The sequence below is a fragment of the Tasmannia lanceolata genome, unplaced genomic scaffold (assembly GCF_043159265.1).
Source record: "Tasmannia lanceolata isolate RefF3 unplaced genomic scaffold, GAP_Taslan_0.1 ptg000012l, whole genome shotgun sequence".
NCBI classification, from domain to species: Eukaryota; Viridiplantae; Streptophyta; class Magnoliopsida; order Canellales; family Winteraceae; genus Tasmannia; species Tasmannia lanceolata.
This window is the reverse complement of record NW_027518689.1, coordinates 10,421,900-10,447,185: the sequence shown is the minus strand read 5'-3', so window position 1 is coordinate 10,447,185 and position 25,286 is coordinate 10,421,900. Positions and strand designations below refer to the sequence as shown.

Genomic DNA, 25,286 nt, shown 5'->3' with positions numbered 1-25,286 from the left:
AACATGGTCTATGGATGATAAGATGCAAAGATGTCATTCTCCATGAGAGTTCATCGATTATATAATCAAGTTGTATCTTATATATATATGATATATAATTTACCCATCAACAATCAATCATACGAAAGGGGAAAGCCGATGGCATGATTGATTGGGACCGAGCAAACATATAACATATATATATATATATATATATATATATATATATATATATATATATATATATATATATAACGTACAACGTTATATATAAACATTTCAGCGAAAAAAAAAATTTTAATCAATATCCTTCCCCTTTCCCATGGGTTCATCTAAACCCTAAGTAATTAGAATTTAGTTATGCATAGAAAAGGAGAGAAAAACGAAAATAAAAAAGAAAGAGGGGAAAAGAAAGGCCATATAGAACTTGAACAACCAAAAGAAAAAATACTCTCTTTAATATTGAAATTGAAGATAAGAGTACATCAAATTTTAACTTAGAATTGAATTGAAAATAAAGAACAAAAATAAAATAAACTTATTCTTTTTCTCCTTCGAACAATGGTTGAATCCTTGATCGCTCTCCTTCTTTCCTTGGTGTCGCCTTGGATTAGGATCTCGGACGGTTGGATCGTTCCTCAATTGAGAGAAAGAAAAGAAAAGGAGCTGAAAAAAGAGCAAGAAAGAATAAGAGCGAGTAGAAAGAAAGAGAGAACAAGTAAAAGCATAGAGAGAGAGAGAGAGCAAGAGTGTATAGAGAGAATCTAGAGACAAAGGGAGAATATAGTGAGAGGAGAGAGAATAGTGGAGAAGTAAGAGAGAAAACAAAAAAAACTCGAGAGAGTGCTCGGTCCTCCCTTCTTCTCTTTTTATATTTCAGCCACTTGCTATTTTGTAAAGCATGTTGCTAATTTAGTCACCTTGTGAGAGTTGGAGAGAAAATTCCAAATGGGTCCCACTTAGTAAAATATGAAAGAAGGCTCGGTTGGGACTCTTTGTGGAAATTCCCAAAAAAATGGCATCAACTTTCTCTTTTGATGTGGGCATGAGTAGCTACAAAACAAAGACATGCACAAGATAACCGATCTTGGTAGGTCCCAATTTACTTCTTTCTAATTTCAAAACAACACTCTAAACTTGCTACAGCCCACGTGGATTCCACTATATTCGGTCAAGCATAGAAAAGAAAGTAAACAACAACTTCCAAGTTCAGATATTCCAGCACTATTTATTTCCAAAACAGCACTTTTATAATTCCAGCAAAAGACAGAAATTCCAGCAGATTACTTATTTAAGCAACCTATGAGTTTCGGCAATTTTCAACAAACCTTTTTGTTTCTGATTCTAGCAACTGATAATTTCAATTTCCAGCTTCTTAAATTCAGTAATTCCATTTCAATTCTGAAATTTCAGCAAGTTTCTAACTCCCTGTTTCGGTTTCTTCTAAATTTTCAGCAACTTCCCTCAGTTTTAGCAACTTTGAAAACAACAAAGTGCTGAATTTCAGCACTTATATAGTTCTAGCAAGTTTCAGTAACTTGCTCTCTGTAATTTACAAATTTCAGCACACTATTTAAAAACAGTAAGTTTCTAAACATGAGTATCTTGTTGTGCTCTGTTTTTTTTCTTCTTAATTTGTTATTCGAAACTACTCAGTCCATTGTTGGTTAATCAAAACTGTCCATATGATGGTCACATTTTTAATTAGCCACCTCCATCTCCACTAATTGTACACTTCCTGGATAGATTCAAGCTCCCATTTTTTATTCTTGAAATGATCCAAACCATTTGTTTTAATGGGCTAATCTTATGGTCGGTTGGGCTATTTCTATAAAAAGTGTAACCGTAGTCAACTTTTATAAGGAATGTAAATACAAACTCTAAGTGGGATCCACCATTGCCAAAACATGTACTTCTCCAACACAACCGAACCACCTTAGCAGGCCATTATTTTAATTCAATATCAGCCCATCACTTTTGATATCCACAGCCCATCCAAAAATCTATAGGAATTTTGCACCCAAAATCCACTTTATCAAGACCATCAAAATTGTGAACCTAGATGGAATTAGTTGTGGCCCAAACCATTTTTATGCGCTGGTCTAAACCTTTCAAAAAGTGGGATGTACTTTAAACAATTTGTACCTGAAACAATCAATTCTATGAAGTGATCCAAACCGTCCAAGTGATGGCCACAACATAAATGGGTTGCCCTCAAAAACATCATTCTCATGGGCTGATCCTAACCACTCATTTGAATGTCATGATATAAATCAATTGTACTCCTCCATAGGGTGATCCAAAATGTCCACTAGGTGGGCCACACTGTTAATTGATCGAACCGCCATCTTAGAATTCCATCTCTTTGAACTAAATTTCCATTCCTTGAAAATTTATGGAAAGTTCTTCACTTTTTGGTCATCTTAGCTCCATTCTACGTGGAATTCATGAATAACCCTGAAACACCAAAGACACACAAAATACCTTAGTAGCACCGCTTTAATTATGAAAAATGCATGATTCCTACCACTACAATTCACACATAAATGTGTTCATCAAATTTCCTCATACTTGAACTTTGCTTGCTCTCAAGCAAACAAGAAGAAAAATAAAGAAAAATAGAAACAAAATAAAATCCTAACTCACTTTCGTAGGAATCACGATTGCACTTAGCATGTGCAACAAGCCTTTAAACTCCTAGGTTACCCTAGTGGACGAGTTGTGTCTCGTGAGTGTTTGCTGTGAATATGCACACAAGATTCTAAAAATAAACTTTTCTTTCCAAATCCACTATAGAGTAAAGCCAAAAATTTCTAATCCTGTTGCTTTGAGAAATTACCCAAAATAGAAAAACAAGAATACCCCCATACTTAAACTTTGCATCATATCCCAAGTTAGAAAAATTAGAAAAATATTTTAATCAAGGATTCCTCTTTTGAATTTTTCCTACTCTTCTCCCTTAAATTTGCTTCTAATGTAATCGTATCATAAAAGAAATTTGATTCGGAAACTTCGTAGAAAATTTACAAATTTATATGGTCCACCACACTTTCCACTTTTTCCATATTTTCTAAGAATAGAACTCACTTTTTTGTAATCCTCTACTGCTTTTGGCATGAATGACATGCAGGGCATGCACCAGACACCCAGGCTACTAAGCAGTGTCCGACTAATCTTTGATTTGCATATGTCATAGACATTGATGCATATGAATCCAAAATCACTTTGATTATGTGCAATGCTTTGATTTATTAAGCTTTCTAATTGACCCATGTATCAAGTTTTCAGTCAGTTGCTCTCAAGCCAGTTGGCTTTAAGGAACTAGGCATAAAAACCTTTCAGACTTAATAGCTCAAGTCAAAAAGGCTACAAATCAAAACTATAATCAAGAAGCAAACTTTCTAAAAATCATTCTTTCTTTCTTTTGTTTCAACCTTTCTTTCCTTTTTATCCATACCATATAAAAAGCAAGTTTCTATTTCTTATTCAAATCCTTGTAAAAGAACGATTCCAAAAGAAAACAAAACTAAGAAAGGAAAGTATTCTTTCTAATTTTTCAAATTCCAAAATTAAAATATCCACTAACTTTCTTTCTTAAAATAGGAAAACAACTTTCTTTTTAAGAATACCAAGTTCTTTCTAATTTGAGAAAAATACCAAAAACAAAAGGAAAATAAAATTTCTAACTTTAACTATAGAAAAGATTAGAAAAGAAAGTTTCCAAAAGCTACCCCCCATACTTGATTTATGCATTGTCCTCAAGGCATTAAAAATAGAAAAAAAATATGAGGACTAAAAATAGAAAGGAGGGTACGTACCGTATTTGTTTAGGCATGATTCGAATAGGAATGTTCATGGAGATCCATAACCTCTTCCATATCCGGCTTTGACAACTCAATAAATGGCTTTAATCTTTGACCATTAATTTTAAAAATCTCACCATTGCTTGGATTTAGAACCTCGACCGCACCATGGGAGAAAACTTTGTTAACCACATATGGTCCATCCCAACAGGATCTTAACTTACCTGGAAAGATATGCAATCTTGAATTGTAGAGAAGCACTTTTTCGCCTTCTTGAAATGATTTTCTCAAAATATGTTTGTCATGAAAAGCTTTTGTCTTCTCTTTATAAATCTTTGCATTCTCGTACGCTTCATTGCTCAACTCCTCCAATTCGGAAAGTTGTAATCTCCTTTGAACACCTGCAGAAGACAAATCAAAGTTTAGTTTCTTAATAGCCCAAAAAGCTTTATGTTCCAATTCAACCGGGAGGTGACAAGCTTTGCCATACACAAGGCGGTAAGGAGACTGACCAAGATCAGTCTTGAATGCCGTCCTATGAGCCCACAAGGCATCCACTAATCTAATGGACCAATCTTTGCGGTTTGGATTCACTGTTTTCTCCAAAATTTGATTAATTTGCCTATTTGAAACCTCCACTTGGCCACTCGTTTAAGGATGATAAGGGGTGGCCAACTTATGAGTAATACCATATTTCTTCATAAGAGCTTCAAACGGTCTATTACAAAAGTGCTTATCCCTATCACTAATGATGGCACGAGGTGTACCGAAGCGCGAAAAAATGTTTTCTTGAAGAAACTTGACCACCACCTTGTGGTCATTGGATTTGCAAGCAATGGCTTCAATCCATTTTGACACGTAATCTACACCTAACAAAATATACAAGTTTCCAAAAGAGTTGGGAAACGGACCCATAAAATCAATACCCCACACATCGAAGATTTTTACTACTAAGATCGGGTTGAAGGGCATCATATTTCGCTTTGTAAGTCTACCTAATGACTGACAAGATCTACATGCCTTACAAAAATCAAAAGCATCCCTAAAAAGACTTGGCCAATAGAAACCACATTGTAAAACTTTGTGCGCGGTTTTCTTTGCACTAAAGTGGCCACCACAGGCTTGATCATGGCAAAAAGATATAATCGATTGGTGTTCATGATCGGACACACATCGTCGGACAATCTGATCCGAACAAGTTTTGAACAAATAGGGATCATCCCAAACGAAATACTTTACCTGTGAGTGAAACCGGTATTTGTCTTGGTTTGACCAATGATCTAGTGTAGCACCTGTAACCAAGTAATTCACAATATCCGCATACCATGGTTCATTAGAAATAGCAAACAATTGCTCATCAGGGAAGTTTTCATTAATTGGACCTTCGTCATTCTTTGCATTAGGAAGTCTAGACAAGTGATCGGCAACCAAGTTTTCCGTACCCTTTTTATCTCTAATCCCCAAATCAAACTCTTGAAGAAGTAAAACCCATCGAATGAGGCGAGCTTTAGCATCATTCTTTCCAACAAGATACTTGATTGCCGAATGGTCGGTATAAATTATCACATGCGATCCAATCAAGTAGAACCGAAACTTTTCTAATGTAAACACAACCGCTAATGTGGGACCCGATCCCGCGAGAGGGGGTGGGGCGCGAGCCGCCACGCTCTCTCTTGGTCTCTCGTACCCACGCGATTGGCGTGTGCTCTTTTATTATTAATTTTAATTCATCTTTTATGTGAACTTGGGATCACTAAGGCAATCTGAATTCCGCACAAAAGAGACTGACAGAGTCGCCACCTAGATGTGGGATCTAGGACCCATAATTAACCAGAAATCTAGACTCGCTACCTAGTTACAAGAATGGAAGGTATGGGGAGTTATCCACCACATGCACCATTCCTGCCCGATAATCGGTCTTCGATTCCAAAAGTTAACTCTTTTGAATTTCTTTTAAATGGCTCATTCAACTCTCTGTTAAAGTGCGAACTAAGTGACATGCATCCTAAAATCTAATTTCAATGTGAATCCTAAATATGTATCTTGATTTCTTAATTTGTCTGGATTCAATCTAAGTGAAAGTTCTCCTAGAATTCTAATTTCAAGGAAAGTCCTAAGTGATTTAATTAAGAATTTACAAGAAAATTAATATACAAAACCCCACAATTTGTTGTGGAGCCGACTCGCGGTTGGTATGCCATCAGACATCCAAGCTGCCTACGTACCCAAGCCTCACTGGGATCAGAGTCGACGTAGTTCGGTACACCTAAGCTAAGCTACTTATGCCTAACTCAACTAAGACACCGACCTAGACGGGATTGACTGTTTCAACAGTTTTAGGAGAAGTTATTTAATTCAAGTTGAGAATTTTATTATCTTAGGATTTCATCTAAGATGCTATATGATTCTTATCTAAATGCAAGTGGTTCCTTAGACTAATGCAGGTTAGCCTACATCCTAGTTTACTAGGCTTGTCCTAGGAAAAGATTGGGTGACTAGTGTAACTAGACCTATGGCACGGTTGGTATCTATAGCAAACGCACGTGATGAGGCTGGACTCCTAACTCTAGGACTCCCTAAAACCTAAGACTCCCTAAAACCTAGGACACGACCTGACACAAGTGTTCCTAAATTGGGCTCTAATGGTTCTTATGACGGAAACCGTAATCCAACGGTTCCGAAAGACACGAAGTAAATCAATTCAAGTTCTTGAGGTTAATTAATTTCAGATTTCAAGGATTTTCGATTTCTGGACATTTAAGGAATACCAATGGTTCTAGGCTTCACCAATTTCGGCCTCGAATGGCATCCAAGGAAGGGAATCGTGCGCTCTTTCCTTGTGCAATTTAATACTTAGGTTATAGCATCTTATTGCCTGGCATATCTCAGGATTTCCGTGGACAGTAACCTCGAAGCCAACAACATGATATAGCTTAAATATTCAAATTGTCAAAGATCGAGGGCAATAGGGATACGATTATGGATGCACTGGCCATTTTTCCAAGGAAACCTAAAGATCCTAAAATTTCTGTTTCAATGGATTGAGGAGTGAACGTGTGACAGAATTTTAAGGTTCTTTAGAAGCTTTATGATGATTTTTAATTAATTTCAGTTTTTTAATGGATTTTATCAATTTTAAACCACATGAGTGATTTTACAAGTGAAATTGTTACAAACGAATTCGAACTGAATTGAAACTTCAGCAGAAACAAGACATGATAGGATGTAGCTTTTTGAAAGAGTTTTGCAGATTTTTACATTAAGCTCATATTTAATTTTGATTTAACAATAATAAGACCAGATTGCAAAAATAACACAGAAACTACTAGAAATAGAAATCTAAATTCATTGAAATTTCTACATTAGAAAGATATAAGTAAAAATAGCATTCTGTGAGATTTTCATGAATTTTAAAGACTATTTACTACCCGTTTCGGATTTTTCAATTTTAAGAGCAGATTATGAACTTACACTACAACCAATAGGAAAAAAGATCGAAATCAATTAAAACTTTTACAGAAGTAAGAAATATGAAATATAAGACTAATGTAAAAAATTTGTGAATTTTAATGGTGATCTGATGTCAGTAAAAATTCTCACAAAATCTGATAATTTTCAAAGAAAGCATTAAATAATATATCAAACAGAATCCAAAAATCTTTAAAAATTCATGGTAGAATGTATCAGTACCATATTATTTTCCCACAAAATTTTATTAATTTTGGAATCCATTTAGTATATATTTTATTTTTCTTCATCAAAAAGATATTTTTGAAGAGTTTTCTATTTTTAAAACACGATTTTCGAGAAAATTACGACTCCGGAAAACGCCCTTTAATCTTGTTCTGATATGATGAACACAAGAAAAATTTTAAATTCCAAAAAATAGATCATCCTGAGATGGCTATTTTTTCGAATTTCGTAATTTCTCAGCCATTATTTTAAATAAGATTCCACTCTTCACTCAAATTTTCGAAACTCTTTTATCCAATGTCCGATCCGATCCGATGGTTATCTTACTCTATTTAGATAGATCGTTGTATTAAATTTTGGGACGAAACGGAATTGAAACACTCATGCAGATCATGATTTTTAGCATACACATTTAATATTGAATTAAATTCATTTAAATGCTTAAAAATCATGCAAAAATCTAAAAAAAGTGCCAAATAATTCAGGAAAAATTCGAGAACAGTGTACCTAGCTATGGTGGACATCCCCGCCGAATCCGAGAGCCGAAGAATCCAAAAATCCCGCCGATGCTCGATCCGAAGCCCGCTTTTCTTCTTCGTTTTTTTTTTCTTGCTTTCTTGCTGTGGATGGGCATAGAGATATAGGGAGGGAGAGTAATAGAGAGAGTGAAAGAGAGGGTAAGATAGATAGGGAGAGAGAGAGAGAGAGAGAGAGAGAGAGAGAGAGAGATAAGCAGAGAGAGTGAGACCAAGAGAGAGTGAGACCAAGAGAGATGTAGTGAGAGAGAGAGATGCAGATAGAGAGTGAGAGAGAGATGTAGTGAGAGAGAGAGATGCAGATAGAGAGTGAGAGAGAGATACAGATAGAGAGAGAGTGATAATGGGATTGAGAGAGATAGTTGCAGATAGAGAGTGTGAGAGAGATACAGATAGAGAGTGAGAGAGAGATACAGATAGAGAGAGAGTGATAATGGGATTGAGAGAGATAGTTGCAGATAGAGAGTGAGAGAGAGATACAGATAGAGAGTGAGAGAGAGATACAGATAGAGAGAGAGTGATAATGGGATTGAGAGAGGGTGAGCAAGAGAGATAGAATGAGAGAGAGAGAGAGAGAGTTAGATGGAGAGAGATAGAGTTAGATGGAGAGAGAGAAAAAACAGAGCATCCATTACTCTGTTTTTTTTTTTTACGCTTTTTCTTTTAAAAAGAAAAACTGCTGCAGAGGGAAGGTTGGAGGGAGAGATCGAGGTAGGGGAAGGGAACAACAGAGGGAGAGAGGGAACCGAGAGCTGGAGATACTAGAATGGGAGAGAACCAGAGATGAGGGGTATCGATCGCTAACGCTCTTTTCTCCCCCAAAGCCCAAAAAACAGAGCCTCGGTCTTTTGTTTCTGTTCGTTCTTCCCCTCCCTCTCTCAAGCGAATAGGAAAGGCCCCATATATCTTCCTCCCCTCCTCATGGAAAGTAGCCCAATATAATCCCATGCATGCCTAATTCATCGGCCCATGCAATCGACTTTCTCTTTCTTGAAAAGAAACCATTATAGCAACTTCCGTAGTTGGCATATGCCAAGCTTCCTTTTAACTCCTTAGTGGCCATGCAATACATGCAACAAAAGCAATTGGTCCCACTACTTCCAAAAATTTATAGATCGGTTTGGACCTTCTTAAATCAAGAATACCATATGTATAGTGTCTAAGAATATAAGGCACTTTGTCCACTATAGTCCAAACGAATGATGTGAGCCTTCATTCTTGGGCAATCGCTGTTTATATATGGATTTCTAAATCATGACAGAATCATATAAATAGCATGAGAGGCCCCACTATACAAAGAACATATTATGGCATCCAATTTAGCTTTAAAAATGATCCAAATTGTTCATTAGACAGGCCACGACACAAATTTCCATAGGATAATCCGAACCACTGACTGATGGGCTACAATGCAAATGAGGTTGCGCCTCCAAACTCATTGGTGTAAGATGATCTGGATCGTCCATTTAATAAGCCACATTATCTTGAATGAAACACAATGATAGGCCCCACTTAAAGCTGGTCGAACATGTCTCTCTTCCAAAATTGCGATTTTAAACATTAGTGGGCCTACCTTTTCTCCCATGCGCGCCCATTCCAATTTACATACCCATTTCAGTTAGATGATCAAAACCGTTCATTTGGTGGCAAAGGACAATGCCCATTATCCATTTCTGTAGGTCAATCTAAACCGATCAAACAATGGGTAAGGGGGAAAGAGAAACGAATTTAGTAAGGATGCTGAGCGACTAAAATTAGGCAAAGAGGGTGTAGGGTCGGTTGTGCTGGGGTTGATCCAAACTATTAGATTGGTGGGTCACAGCATGAGAATCCATGAGCTCAACATTTTCATTTAATAAAAACGATGCAGGATACACTAACTTGATCCCATTCCGGTTAAAATGTTCAATACGGGCCCACCTAATGGGTCCAAATTCTCCCCTAATTTGGATTCTTTGGAATAACCCTCCTTAACACTTGGCAAAAAGAAAGATGTAGAACATTGCGGAAATGATCGGAAAGATTGGAGAAAACATAAAAGGCGGACACGGGATTGGGAACCACTGAAAAACGGATAGCGAAACACTGACTTCTTTGCTGATTAAAGCGGAACAAAATGGGGGTGTCTACAGCTAAGAATTCTTTTTCCGTAGTGGTGTAGTTGAGTTGTGCATCATTGAGAGTTCTACTTGCATAATAGATTACATGCGGTAATTTATTGAATCTTTGACCCAAAACGGCTCATATTGCAAAGTCGGAAGCATCACACATAATTTCAAACGGTTCGGTCCAATTAGGTTCTTGAATGATGGGAGCCGTAGTTAGCTCCTTTTTCAAACACTCAAAAGAGTCGAAGCAGTCTTTGGAAAACTCAATTTTTTGATCTTTTGCTAACAAGTTGGTTAGAGGCCTAGCATTTTTAGAAAAATCTTTTATAAAACGCCGGTAAAAGCCCGCATGGCCCAAAAATGATCGAATATCCTTCACACTTTTGGGCGGTGGAAGATGGACAATGAGATCCACCTTGGCTTCATCAACCTTAATTCCCTCTTTAGAAATCACATGTCCTAGAACGATGCCCTCTTTTACCATAAAATGACACTTTTCCCAATTGAGAACAAGGTTCTTTTCTCTACTCCTTTCTAAGACCAATTTTAAGTGATGCAAACATTCGGCATAGGTGGAGCCATGAATAGAAAAATCATCCATAAAAACCTCTAAGAATGTATCCACTATGTCAGAAAAGATACTCATCATGCATCTTTGGAAAGTTGCCGGTGCATTGCATAACCCAAAAGGCATGCATCTATAAGCAAACGTTCCAAAGGGGCATGTGAATGTCATTTTCTCTTGATCTTCAGGAGCTATGGGAATTTGGTTGTAACCGGAATATCCATCAAGAAAGCAATAATACTCATGACCCGCTAACCTTTCTAACATTTGATCAATAAAAGGCAAAGGAAAGTGATCCTTCCAATTAGCGGTATTAAGCTTTCGGTAGTCAATACAAACCCGCCACCCTGTTTGAATACGAGTAGGAATAAGTTCATTGGTGGCGGATTGTATAACCGTGACTCCCGACTTCTTAGGCACTACTTGGACGGGACTCACCCATTGGCTATCTGAGATGGGATATATGATCCCGTTATCTAACCATTTTAAAATCTCTTTTTGGATGGCTTCCTTCATCACAGGATTAGCCCTTCTTTGATGTTCCTTTGAAGGTTTGGCACCCTCAATGAGATGGATGTGATGTTGCACAATCGAAGGGCTAATTCCTTTGATGTCGGCCATTGTCCAACCTATGGCTTCCTTGTTATCTTTTAGCAATTTAATGAGTTCCTCCTCTTGAGGGGAGGTTAGGTCCACAGCAATTATTACAGGCAAAGTACAATTATCACCCAAAAATGCATAACGTGGCTTCAACTCCAACTGTGGCGCTTCTTCGATTGATGTCTTTGGAAGAGATGTTGCGAGTGGTCCAACGGGCTCCACATTTTGAATGGCAAAAGCTTTAGAAAAGAAGTCATCTCCTCCATCATCTCCTAGTGCATCCAAGCATTCTTGGAATCCTGCATCAAAATCAATTTCAAAGTTAGAAACAATATCATCAGGAAAGGAATGCAACATATTGATTTTTTCATGAAAATTTGGTTGCTTACCCAATTTAAAGACATTAAAATCAACCGATGTGTTTCCAAAAGACAATTTCATTAAGCCATTCATACAGTTAATTAAAGCATTGCTAGTAGCAAGGAAAGGCCTACCAAGGATGATAGGGATTTGATCCTTGATATTAGCAACGGGTTCGGTAACACAACAAAATCTACGGGAAATAAAAAAATCACCTACTTTAACTAACACATCCTCAACCATCCCTTTGGGTGTTTTAATTGATCTATCCGCCAATTGAAGAGTGATGGTGGTTGGTTTGAAGTCTCCTAATCCTAGTTGCTTAAATACAGAAAAATGAAAGAGATTTACACTTGCACCCAAATCCAAAAGAGCATGTTCAATGTTTGTGTTACCAATAGTGCAAGAAATAGTAGGATATCCTGGGTCTTTATACTTAGCCACCATTTGTTGAGACAAGATGGAATTTATATTTGCGGCCAAGAAAGCTTTCTTGGGCACATTAGTTGTGCGCTTTTGTGTGCACAAATCTTTCAACACTTTAGCATAAGTAGGAACCTGAGAAATCGCATCTAATAAAGGAATGTTAATTTGCACTTGTTTAAACACATTTAAAATTTTATCCATGGCATCCACCTTCTTATTATTAGCAAGTCTCCTTGGAAAATGAGCTTTAGGAATGAAATCTCGTGCAGGGGGAGAAGTTACCTCTTCTGTACTTACCTGTTTGGGCTCCGCAATCGAGCCTGTTGGAGTGGAGTCTTTGCTTACCTCTTTGGATGTATCTTGTATATCTATAGAAGGTTCAGATCTGACCTCCTCCTTGTGGTAATCTCTACCACTCCTTAAAGCATATACGGCATTACATTCGTTGGAGGGCTCTTACAGCGGCAAAATTGGTTGAATGGCGTTCAACTGATTTGGCAGTACCTGTTGATTCACATTCATATTCGCGTTCCTTGGATTAGGAACGGGTTGACTTGGCATCTTCCCCTTTTCCCTCTCATGCAACGCCATGGCAAGTTGGGAGATTTGCTTCTCCATGTTGTATTGGCTTGTCATGAAAGTGCTAGTGAGAAGTTCTATGCTTTTTCTAAGGAAGCTATGCGTGCCGACTCTTCTTGTTTTTGAAAATCCGGCGGTTGCTGATTTGAAACATTATTAATCATGGGTTTTTGAAAAGTAGGAGGGGAAGGGGATGGCCGAACAAAAGTGGGAGGGAAGGTGGGCCTAGGTTGGCCGAATTGGCCTTGGCCTTGGAAATTAGATGGTCCACCTTGACTCCATGAAAAGTTGGGATGATTTCTCCATCCCGGATTATAAGTGCTAGAATAAGGATTATTAGCATAAAGAGCACTCACATTCTCATTAGAATTACCAAATTTAGCAAGAGTTGGACACTCTTCCATGACATGGTCCGTGGCTTGACACCAATTACACATGGGAATACTATGTGCAATTTGATTGACTTGTGAGGGTCCTTTGACAACTATTGCTTCTAGCCTTTTGATTAGGCTATCAAGATGGGCCTCTTTTGCCACGGCACCCTCTATTAGAAATCCCTTACTTGAAGTGGCTCTCTCACCGTCTTGAGTGGATTCCCACTCTCTTGTTTTTTCCGCCAAATCAAGTAAGAAGTTCCATGCCGCGGCCTCATCCGTGAAAGATGTAAAACTGTTATGACACATGGACTCAAGAAGTTGCTTTGTTTGGTAATCTATGCCCTCATAAACAATTTGGCATAAGTGCCACAAATCAATTCCATGGTGAGGACACTCTTGGAGTAGGTCTTTGAACCTCTCCATAAACTTAGAAAATGACTCTAATGGCTTTTGTTTGAATTGTAAAATATCGTTCCTAAGCTTATTAGTTTTATGTAATGGAAAAAACTTTTTTAGGAAAGCGACGGCGAACTCCTCCCAAGTGGTGATGGAGTTCGTTGGTAAGCCATAGAGCCACTTTTTAGCTCCATCCTTGAGTGAAAACGAAATAAACCGCAACTTTACCCCATCATCGGTAAGTTGTTGCAACTTAATCAAAGCACATACATCTTCAAACTCACGCAAAAATAAATAAGCATCCTCCGAAGGGAAGCCATGAAAATGAGGAAGCAAAGAGATAAATTACGATTTTAGCTCAAAATTATTGCCGTGCGCAACCGGCAATCGAATGCAAGAAGGTTGCGCGGTTCGGGCTGGATAGAAGCGATCGCGTAAACTCTTTGGTGGCTCTTGTTCTTCCGCCATGACTACTTGATTTGGATTTGGTTCGATGTCTTCCGCCATCTCTAACCGGTTTGCTCTTTCTAGTCGATTGGCCGACTTCCGCACCCAACCTTCACTCATAAACACAAGAAAACCAAGTAAGAGAGATGGATAGGCAAGAAACCAAAATTATAACTAAACTAAAAATAACTACTAATCTAACACTTCTAATAATTAAGATTCTAATGCAACTCTCTTCCCCGGCAACGGCGCCAAAAACTTGATTGAGAAATTAAATAACCGCAAGTGCACGGATCGTGTACATACGGGTCGAACTCAAGGAAGAGAAATCTAGTTGTCAATCCTATTCTTATACCGATTAGAATACTAGTTATGATATTATGTTGCCTGGCAAAATCTCAGGATTTCCGTGGACTTGACCTCGGAGCCAACACTATATATAAACGTATAATCTATTCAATCTAAGAATCGAATTTAACTAAGATCTTTTCTATTTAAAATCCTAATTTAGGCAAAGTGTACCAAAATTTAAGAGAATTGATTAATTATCTAAAATCTAAAGTCTAATTAGAAAAGCTAAACTAAACTAATTTGCAAAAGAAAATTGATTAGAAAGGGATTTGATTCAAATTGGAAAACTACTTGGGGTCAAGAATCCACCATGGGTTGTGGGTTAGATTGTTGATTAAATTGAAAATATTACTTTGGCTTGTTATATAACCAATAAACATGGTCTATGGATGATAAGATGCAAAGATGTCATTCTCCATGAGAGTTCATCGATTATATAATCAAGTTGTATCTTTTTTTGAAATGGTAGTTGTATCTTATATATATATATATATATATGATATATAATTTACCCATCAACAATCAATCATACGAAAGGGAAAAGCCGATGGCATGATTGATTGGGACCGAGCAAACATATAACATATATATATATATATATATATATATATATATATATATATATATATATATATATACGTACAACGTATGTTATATTTGCGAAAAAATGTTTTTTTAATCAATATCCTTGCCCTTTCCCATGGGTTCATCTAAACCCTAAGTAATTAGAATTTAGTTATGCATAGAAAATGAGAGAAAAACGAAAATAAAAAAGAAAGAGGGGAAAAGAAAGGCCATATAGAACTTGAACAACCAAAAGAAAAAATACTCTCTTTAATATTGAAATTGAAAATAAGAGTACATCAAATTTTAACTTAGAATTGAATTGAAAATAAAGAACAAAAAAAAAATAAACTTATTCTTTTTCTCCTCCGGACAATGGTTGAATCCTTGATCGCTCTCCTTCTTTCCTTGGTGTCGCCTTGGATTAGGATCTCGGACGGTTGGATCGTTCCTCGATTGAGAGAAAGAAAAGAAAAGAGCTGAAAAAAGAGCAAGAAAGAATAAGAGTGAGTAGAAAGAAAGAGAGAACAAGTAAAAGCATAGAGAGAGAGAGAGCAAGAGTGTATAGAGAGAATCTAGAGACAAAGGGAGAATATAGTGAGAGGAGAGAGAGAATAGTGGAGAAGTAAGAGAGAAAACAAAAAAAACTCGAGAGAGTGCTCGGTCCTCCCTTCTTCTCTTTTTATATTTCAGCCACTTGCTATTTTGTAAAGCATGTTGCTAATTTAGTCACCTTGTGAGAGTTGGAGAGAAAATTCCAAATGGGTCCCACTTAGTAAAATATGAAAGAAGGGTCGGTTGGGACTCTTTGTGGAAATTCCCAAAAAAATGGCATCAACTTTCTCTTTTGATGTGGGCATGAGTAGCTACAAAACAAAGACATGCACAAGATAACCGATCTTGGTAGGTCCCAATTTATTTCTTTCTAATTTCAAAACAACAGTCTAAACTTGCTACAGCCCAAGTGGATTCCACTATATTCGGTCAAGCATAGAAAAGAAAGTAAACAACAACTTCCAAGTTCAGATATTCCAGCACTATTTATTTCCAAAACAGCACTTTTATAATTCCAGCAAAAGACAGAAATTCCAGCAGATTACTTATTTAAGCAACCTATGAGTTTCGGCAATTTTCAGCAAACCTTTCTGTTTCTTATTCTAGCAACTGATAATTTCAATTTCCAGCTTCTTAAATTCGGTAATTCCATTTCAATTCTGAAATTTCAGCAAGTTTCTACTCCCTGTTTCGGTTTCTTCTAAATTTTCAGCAACTTCCCTCAGTTTTAGCAACTTTGAAAATAGCAAAGTGCTGAATTTCAGCACTTGTATAGTTCTAGCAAGTTTCTAATTCAATTCAGTAACTTGCTCTCTGTAATTTACAAATTTCAGCACACTATTTAAAAACAGTAAGTTTCTAAACATGAGTATCTTGTTGTGCTCTGTTTTTTTTCTTCTTAATTGTTATTCGAAACTACTCACTCCATTGTTGGTTAATCAAAACCATCCATATGATGGTCACATTTTTAATTAGCCACCTCCATCTCCACTAATTGTACACTTCCTGGATAAATTCAAGCTCGCATTTTTTATTCTTGAAATGATCCAAAGAATTTGTTTTAATGGGCTGATCTTATGGTCGGTTGGGCTATTTCTATAAAAAGTGTAACCGTAGTCAACTTTTATAAGGAATGTAAATACAAACTCTAAGTGGGATCCACCATTGCCAAAACATGTACTTCCCCAACACAACCGAACCACCTTAGCAGGCCATTATTTTAATTCAATATCAGCCCATCACTTTTGATATCCACAACCCATCCAAAAATTTATAGGAATTTTGCACCCAAAATCCGGTTTATCAAGACCATCAAAATTGTGAACCTAGATGGAATTAGTTGTGGCCCAAACCATTTTTATGCGCTGATCTAAACCTTTCAAAAAGTGGGATGTACTTTAAACAATTTGTACCTGAAACAATCAATTCTATGAAGTGATCCAAACCATCCAAGTGATGGCCACAACATAAATGGGTTGCCCTCAAAAACATCATTCTCATGGGCTGATCTTAACCACTCATTTGAATGCCATGATATAAATCAATTGTACTCCTCCATAGGGTGATCCAAAATGTCCACTAGGTGGGCCACACTGTTAATTGATCGAACCGCCATCTTAGAATTCCATCTCTTGGAACTAAATTTCCATTCCTTGAAAATTATGAAAGTTCTTCACTTTTTGGTCATCTTAGCTCCATTCTACGTGGAATTCATGAATAACCCTGAAACACCAAAGACACACAAAATACCTTAGTAGCACCGCTTTAATTATGAAAAATGCATGATTCCTACCACTACAATTCACACATAAATGTGTTCATCACGTAACTCTGAAGATGATCATCAAATCATCGTACCCCTAATCACATCTAATATGTGCAAGTCCTTTCTCCATACTACATCTACTGAGTTGAGTCCTACGGGGGATGGACAACTACTACCCCCGAGCCCACTCACGGTATGCCTTCCAGTCAAGCGGTTAGGGCCCACAAATGGATTTGCAAACTCATTTTAAAAATAATCATGTGTTTTAGTAAAACCTTTGATAGACCATTTATCAAATTTGCTTGGCTAAGCTATTTTATAGGCCTACTGCTTTGACCGAAACTGTAGATGATATTCCCTTAGTTGGGGCGGAGAATTCCATGTTGGGTATTACTGTTAGCCTCGTGGGTTTGTCTAAGACTCTAGTACCTAGTGATCTCTAGAAGGACCACGGTTAGATAGACCAAGAATCAAGGGCGGGCTCATAGACCAATATGACCCCTAAGGTCTAAGGATATGTAAAGGGTCCTGTCTGGTAGAATAGCCTTACTAACTCCCGTCCACAGGCTATTCTAGTGTGATCCTGTTAAGTGCGCAATCCCTATTGTCGTACCTACTCTTCTTGCTTAGGTTCTAGTACCCAAGTGACTGAGATAAGCCACTCCACTCCACGTGCATGTAGACAAGACTGGTGCTGGTTGTTACAGGAAGAGATGTCCAATCTCGACCTCAACCAGGAACCTTTAAGGTCTGCAAAGAACCGGGATACCGTATCTCCCCACTCCTTAGGATCTATGAATCCTTGAGAATGGTATTTCTACTTTGCTACCGGAGGACGAATATGTGCCAAATAACAAGCACATCAGAAATATTCAATCATATAATACCCATTGGATGTCATGAAATTAAACCTTTATTAATATTAATGTGACAAGATATTTGAAATGTATTGACTTTTAGGGCATTAACTCCAACAGGAGGTCGGGTTCGGGTCGGGTCGTGTTACCAATGCCTCAACCCTAACCCAACCCGAATTTAAATCGGGTTGGCTTTTCCCAACCCTAACCCAACCGACCTGAGAAAATGCAAACCCACCTGAGCCAAAATAGGGTTGAACCCATCAGGTTTGGGTTGAGCCTGACCAAAGTTGCACCCAGAGGTGCATTTCACCGTCCCGCAGTTCCACCCACGGTTAAGACCCATTGTGCAACAAACAATAAAGAGAAGTCACTAAAGCCATTTAAACCCATCTCCATCTTTGTGCATAAGCAATGAGGGACTATCTTTTCCCCCTGCTTATGCACTCTTTTCATTCCCTTGCAAGAAGAAAGTTTTTCTATAAGAAATATTTTTCTTTTCCAAAACAAGTTTTAGAAATTTTTTTCCAAACACCAATTTTGACGCTTAAATCATGATTTTGAAAATCAAAATCCAACAATCCCCCCACCATTTTTAAAATTAAGAAAACTTGTCTCATCATACTTCGATCTCTTATGCATAATTAAAGATATTTTTCGATTTGAACCTTTACTTAGAGAGAACACATCAAAGTTGACCAGAATTGCATAGTAGACATGTCTTTGAACTAGCTATTATTTTATACAGCCAATCAGATACGTTTCACACATAAGAAATTCTTCTCCTCAGGAAATTCATATAAGCCGACAAGTGTATTAACCATGTGTCTATATCTCGGTTTCATAAGTGCACTAGAGACTAGCAATATCTTATAGGAAGTGGCACCACTTCCACACTCACATAGGTAGGCTTAAGAGTGCCCCTATAAATTTAGCACCTTAAAAACTATGTTACAAGCCTATCAAAGCAAGAAGCTCAAGTTTGAAGATCCCAAAGCAAGCTTTGCACTTAAAGTGAAGATCAAATGAAGACTATGAGAAAAGTCATTCAAGAGAGTGCTTCGAATGGTAGAATGTATATCCCTCTCTCTTAGGACTTGTTTTTTGTCAAGGCACATTAGAAAACACCCCAAAATATTTTCAAAAGTGACCCAAAATCAAGTGGGCCCAAAGCCCAAGTGTTAAGTTAAGTTTTAAAGATGGAAAGATATGAAATTAGTACTTGAAAAATGGATCCAGCACATAAATCCTATCATAACAGATCAAAAATATTTTCTAATATTTTTCAAAATATTTTTAACAGATAGCTCTCATTTTTCTCATGTCCGTAGAGTATAATAACGTCAAAATCCGACAAGAAATGAGTGAGATATGAATTTTACAAAACTGGGAACAAAAACTGGAAAATGCCAAAAATGCCCTGGAAATAGATCTGTTGGGAAGTTGCCCAGAATTACAGCAATGCGCAATTTGTGCGCCCGAGATCCTATGATGTCACCACCTCGTACTTTACTGTGCAGAAAGCTGTAAATTACAGAAAGTAAAGAGCAAGTCGGAGGGATTTACGCCACAAGGTATCAGCCGTAGCGGAACGACTCTTGTGACATCTCAACCTCGTACCTTACTTGTGCAAAAAGCTGTAAGGTGCTGGAATTAGTAAAAGGCATATAGAGGGGCTTGACACCACGAATGATGAAACCCACCCTATAAGTTTCGTAAATACACAACAGAAAGTAAATATGGTTAACCTGATTGATATTGTAAGTTGCTTGCGGCAGAGCCTGATTTCGTAACTTACTCACGACACAGATTAACTTAAATTAGATGACAAAGGGGTAGATAAATGGGCTTGACTTTCACGAATGATGAAACTCACCTTATCCTTTTTTTAAATACACAACAGAAAGTAAATATAGTTAATCTAATTGATATTGTAAGTTGCTTGCGGCAGAGCCTGTTTTCGCAACTTACTCACGACACAGATTAACTCGAATTAGATGGCAAAGGGGCAGATAAAGGGGCTTAACATCACAAATGATGAAACCCACCGTATCCGTTTTGTAAATGAAAGTTGTAAATAGCTGAAAGTAGTAAAGGGGCAGGTAGAGGGGCTTGACCTCACGGATGATGAAACCCACCCTACCCGTTTTGTAAATGCACAACTGAAAAGTAAATGGATTACTTATTTATATTTTTAGGGTTTATTCTTACCACTTGGAGAGTTAGGCAGCGTAACTGCGCTTGTGTTGAAGAGAGGGGCCTTTGGGGCTGCGGAGAAATCGGCGGTGCAACAGCGTTGTATAGCCGATTCGCCTCCGAGTTTATCGAGATTTCGGCTAAACAACGGCGCTACTATGGAGGGTAGCTCGTAGTTCTGCGAAATTCGACAGAACAACGACGTAAAAAAGGAAAAGACGCTCTGAACCTTCTAAAACTTGGCGGAGTGCCGACGTCCAAAAAGAGCTACATAGTGTTTCTCTACTTTCTCTCTTCTAAAGCAAGCTAACTAGGGTTTCTGTCTGATTTTCTGTAGGCGTTGGGGCTTGAAAAGGGGAGAAATACACGAAAGAAGGTGTATACACCTGAGGGGGGAGAGAGAGAGAAGTGGGATAAAAAAAACCTTACCCCCTCTCCCTATTATAGGGAGGGGGTAAAAAATATCTGGTTTCGACCAGAATTCGTCTTGGATGAATTTGGTGATGACAACACCCATAAATATCTGGGTGATGTCGTCCTCGGTCACTGCGATAGATCGTCTCTTCTCCGTTTTGTTTTGTAGTGTTTTCATCTTTTATCGGTACTTTCGATCGTCCATATCTCTTCTGATTAGACTTTGATTCGCACGTGATCAGGTCCGTTGGATTCCTTGTGTTCAGGGCTTTCCAATGAACCAGATATTGAGTGCTTCCGAGAGACAGGGTGTCGTTTGGGTGCCAAAAGAGAGTTTCAAGCCCAAATTTATCCTATCGATTAGGAATGCCGTGTGCAGACGGGCTTACCGGTTTATGCTGTAAATATTGGGCGCTGTGTAGACAGGCTTTGGGTTCGCAAAAAAAGGCATTTGCTATGTTTAAACAGGCTTATGGTAGAGGTGGTTTTTGTCTCTTATCGATACATTCGATCGTCCATATCTCTTTCGATTGGACTCTAATTTGGACTCGGTCAGGTTCATTGGATTCCTTATGTTGAGGGCTTTCCAATGAGCCATAAATCGGGTGCTTTCGGGAGACAAGGTGTCTTTAAGGTGCCTAAAAGAGAGTTTTGGGCCCTAGGTTAACCTACCGATTGAATTGCTATGTGCAGACGGGTTTACCGGTTTGTGCCAAAAAAGGCGGGTGTTGTGTGTAAACATGCTGTAGTTTTCAAAACGGGCTTCAGAAATTGTTTGGTACCCTAAAGAGAGATTGAGAGAAACACAATTGGTGCTCCGGAACTCGTCATAAGGTTCTTCCTCGCGTCACCTATCACTAATACTTCCTTGACAAAATTGGGTGTCTACAGATGCCCCCTTTAGTAGAGGGTATAAGGCACCTGAATGCCAAAGTAAGGAGACATCAAAATCTTGTCACTAGAGACTAATAATAGGTTTACAAGACTCACATCGGATCCTACGGCGTGCAACCCTCATCGAGGAACCTTGTTGTCCGGTCATTGAGTGGAAACCTCTCACCGATGGTTTTTGAAAATACGACCGTTTGAACGAGCCCTGGGGTGGACGTCGTTACTAACAGCTGGGAAGGTCATCAGAAGTCAGATTTAGGACACCTGACTTGGGGAGGGACCTCTGGGTCAGGTTAAGGACACATGATTTGGGAAGGGACCTCGGGGGATGTCATTTTGACATCCAGTGCGGACACTGATGACAAGAATGACAACTTGGTACCTGGTTGACTGATGTGATAGATCATACGCACGATCTTGATTTGATACTGTGTTTTAAACAGTGCTTGATTTCGACGAGATACTGTGTACAAACGGACTTGCTCGGACTTTGATTTGATTTGCAGGATCACTGCATGGAAATAGACAATTTCAATTTGGAGGTTTACTATGGTGAAACGGGCTTGGCCTGGAGGGCTAATATGTCAGAACGGGTTTGGCTCAGATTAGATACCGTATTCAAGACGGGTTTAGTCTGGTTTAAAAATATTTCAAAAGAATCTTGCTGGGGATGATACCTCATGAGGCTTTTGATGGTTTTGAATGCCTGATTTGGTCACAAACTCTGTCGTGGATGCGGGTACAAACTTTGCTAGGGATTTGGTTGCAAACTCCGCTGGGGATTTGGGTACAAAGTCTGCTGCGGATCGGGTTGTAAACGCCACTGGGGATTTGGGTACAAAGTCCGCTACGGATTTGGTTGCAAACGCAGCAGGGGATTTGGGTACAAAGTCTACTCGGGATTTGGTTGCAAACGCCGCTTGGGGGTTTGGGTACAAAGTCCGCTTGAGATCTGGTTGCAAATACCATTGGGGGTTTGGGTACAAAGTCCGCTGAGGATTTGGTTGCAAATGCTGCTGGGGGTTTTGGTACAATGTCAGCTGAGGATTTAGTTGCAAATGCCGCTGGGGGTTTTGGTACAATGTCAGCTGAAGATTTGGTTGCAAATGCCGCTGGGTATATCACGTTGGAGAATCTGGGAACATACATTCTTTGTTAAAAGACTAGGTTTGAACGACTCTTTGGGGATGTGAGGTTTGGTGATAATAGGACCTACGACAATATGTTGTTCAATCCTGGTCAGGAAGACCGTTCGAGCTATTGAAGCTAGTAAGGTTCCTTGGATGCCGTAAATTGGCTGAGAGTCAATCGGGATTGATTCTGATGATGGTGATCCTGACTATGTCGAGGGAGCCGATGTTATACCGACTGCTTGGAGAATTGATTCTGAAGGGGATGTAAACATCCATCAATCAGTGTCAGAATCAGTCGTGTTTGATCATGATTTGATGAATTCGTTGACAGAGGGATTGCCCGAGCAAGGGTTCTCATTCAGGGAGCACCTGACAAATGTTTGTTTATCTTGACTCTACTGGGGAGAAGGGCTTTGGTATTTTTTATTTTGCGAGAGATAAACCTGGGTTTACCAGTCTTTCGGATAAGTGTCACGATCATGAGGACACTCATGAGAGTCTCTGACTGACATTGGAGGGTTAAACCGAACTTTGTTGGAGAGGTTTTAGATGGCAGACCATTGCCTTGAAATATATCAATAAGAAGTGAATGCTGAGACACTTAACTGTGGAGATATCGGGACGATTTCGTGCCCTGGATGGTGTGAGACTCCTTTGGAGTGAGTGGACTCTGCCACGGATGATGCAAGATATATTGGATTGTCTCCAAGGATCTCGGAATCCCAATGAAAAGATTTTTGGGAGGCTTGGTTGCCTTGAGCATGCTTTAACAGACCCTGCGGGGGAAGATATATGAATCCCTGGTTATTCGGGAGTAAAAACAACTCAACTCTGCTGGGAGGACACCGAATAAATATGCTTGGAAGACTCAGGGAGTGCCCAAAGAGTTGATTGATCTATCGCTGAAAGATTCCGGGAATCCACAGATGAAACATCAGCGAAATGAGCAGAAAATGGTGGGAATTCTGGGACTCCTTGATTTGATAGTGAGCTTGCTAGAGCACCACCATGGAGAGAGGCCAGCTGAGGGATCTCGAGAGTCAAGGAAGTCTTCGATTTCCAAACTGAAAGTAGACGCGTCGTCCGCCTCAGATGCAGTTCAAGATCTTCAGGAGCAGGGTTTGATAGACCCTACTGATGAACAATGATTTTTTATTCCCCCAGTTGGGGATGAGATGTATTTTATCTTCTGGATTGATCAGACATACATTTGATATGTGGATCAGTTTTTGTTTGTTTGCTTTTATCTGCAGTTGTTTGTGTTGTTTGCATTGAAAATAAAGAGTACTTTTGTATAAATAAACATCTGTTCTAGATGAGTATTTATATAAAAATGCCCCTAGTATAGTTCTTTAAACAACTTGGATTTTTGAGCATTTTGCATTATTAGCAAAGGCTAATCTTAATTTTGAGTATTTTGCATTATTACCGAAGGCTAATCTTGATTTTGAGCATTTTGCATTATTAGCGAAGGCTAATAATGTAAAATGCCCCTGGCATGGTTTCTTTAATGATTTGATCATGCATTTTGTGTTATTAGTCATATTTCTATGACTAATAATACAAAATGTCCCTAGTGTATTTATTCCCATTGACAAGAGAAAGCTAATACAAGGTAAGAAACGAGGATAGCAATTTTGATGTAATGAAAAGAGGGTTCTTTTTTAGTGCTCATGATCACGAGGTTACGTCTTTCTGAACATTCTTTTCCTGTACACGGAGTACCAAACTTGATCTTGACTTTCTGAGACTTGTACACTGAGTACTGAGCTGGCTCTTGAGTTTCTGAGATAGGAGAATTCATTGTGTTTTCCTTCAACGTATGATTACCTTTGCTGGGCAACTGACTTGGCTGAGGAAAATGAGCTTTTCTTTTATGAATTTCCGTGTAGGGAGGAAAGGAGGGAGACTCGATTTTACTGAAACAAATGCTTTTGATTTATTTAGGTAAGTCGAACCCTAGATAGATGAGTTTAAATGTTTTTACGCATAAGCAGTGTTCCCTGCCTCTGGTTTTCAATCATGGTCCAAAGACCCTTTAGATTGCTTGAAGTATTAACTCATCTTGTTTTGGACCAAAGAATTCTTCATCTGGTCATTTTGAAGGTATGCTTTGCCAACAATTAAGTTGTCCTTTGAGGATTTTCAACTTAACGGACCCCGTTTGTACCTTAACTTTTGCTAGAAACATGTTTATAGTTTTGTTTCTACAGGCACGATGACCCTAATTTTTCCCTAAGCCGCCTTTTCAGGTTTTTGACTTAGCGGATCTTCAGATCTTCTTGTTCTGGCCATTGGGAAGACTTGTGGGGATCCTGAAAAGGTTTGTTGGTTTCACCAACGGTGACCGAACCTGAAATGATCAGGTTGCCTACGTTCCCCAAGGAAGGGTTGGGATCAGGTCTGCATAGTTCAAGGCTTTCTGTGGAGGAAAACTAATTGGGTATTTTGGCTTTGCCAAATGTGACCGGACCTTAAGTGATCAGGTTGCCTACGTACCCCAAAGAAGGGTTGGGATCATGTCCACATAGTTTGAGGCTTTTCTGTGAGGAAAATGATCAAAGGGGATGATTTCTGTTGGCTTTGCCAAAAAGGGTGACCGAACCTGAGTGTCGCTAGGCTGCCTACGTACCCCAAAGAGGTTGGGATCAGGTCCGCATAGTTCGTGGCTTGAACGCATCTTCAAAGGAA

At 38.6% G+C, this 25,286-nt stretch overlaps 1 non-coding gene across 1 annotated transcript; it reads left to right on the top strand.

Moving 5' to 3' along the window:
• The first annotated feature begins 13,402 nt into the window (after positions 1 to 13,402).
• LOC143889027 (small nucleolar RNA R71) lies at positions 13,403 to 13,509 on the top strand. The gene has a single exon (XR_013254652.1). It is a non-coding gene; the product is annotated as a small nucleolar RNA R71 (small nucleolar RNA).
• The last annotated feature ends 11,777 nt before the right edge of the window (positions 13,510 to 25,286 follow it).